Genomic DNA, 955 nt, shown 5'->3' with positions numbered 1-955 from the left:
TAGTTAAGTGAGGGCTCAACAATACTCCTGAAAATGCGCCTTTTGTTTACTGTTAATATGACCGCATCCCAGAGGACTGGTGCAACATTCTAGTCACCCTTGCTAGACCAACTATCCTCCTAACCTCTGGTTCCGACTCACCGTTCCCATCTATTATTGACCCCAGGTATATAAGTCTGTCTTCTTACATAAGCTGCCATTAATCTGAAGGTCCGCGGCCTGCTTACAGTTTTCTGGCAGGTATTCAGTCGTCAAATTTGTTGACCCAACAGGCTGTATTCTATTTTTATGGCCTTTAGCGCTTCTTCCGGGTCATCTGTGGTATATGTGACCACTGCTTGGTCGTCGGAAAAGAAAAGGGAGAACAGTCTATGTCTTTTTTTTTTATATCTTATATTTACAATTATGTGTTAGAAGTTTCCATTATTATTTGTTTTACTGTTCTTCATTACAGAGTTTAATGGATGTGTAATTTAAATGTTTTATACAGTTAATATTTGTATTTATATGCATTTAGTATTCAAATAATTAATAATCTGTACTTTGTGATAAAGATTAAATCGCGCCAAAAAAATCATATATATATAAATAATTTCTCATCGGGTACAACTCAAACTGTCAGAAATTCTTTATTCATAAGCATATAAAAAGTAGATCTACAAAGACATCAATAAACATAGCATAAGCGATATAATATAATATAATAGAGACATCAATAAACATAGCATAATAGTATGTATGTATATTTTGATAATGTTAACTTTATAAATTAATTATACAATGCACTATATCTTACTACATTTTATTTCACATTCTCTTTATATTAATTGATATTACATTATATTTTAATCTATATTAGCTCTCATCCTTCATTTTTCCGCAATTTTTCTTCACAAACGCTCAAATAATTTTGTAACTATCGTATAAATAAAAAAAAAAAAATAAAAAGTTAAAA

The sequence above is a fragment of the Halyomorpha halys genome, unplaced genomic scaffold (genome assembly GCF_000696795.3).
Source record: "Halyomorpha halys isolate HHAL.00 unplaced genomic scaffold, Hhal_1.1 Scaffold178.1, whole genome shotgun sequence".
NCBI lineage: Eukaryota > Metazoa > Arthropoda > Insecta > Hemiptera > Pentatomidae > Halyomorpha > Halyomorpha halys.
Note: the sequence above shows the minus strand (reverse complement) of the source record.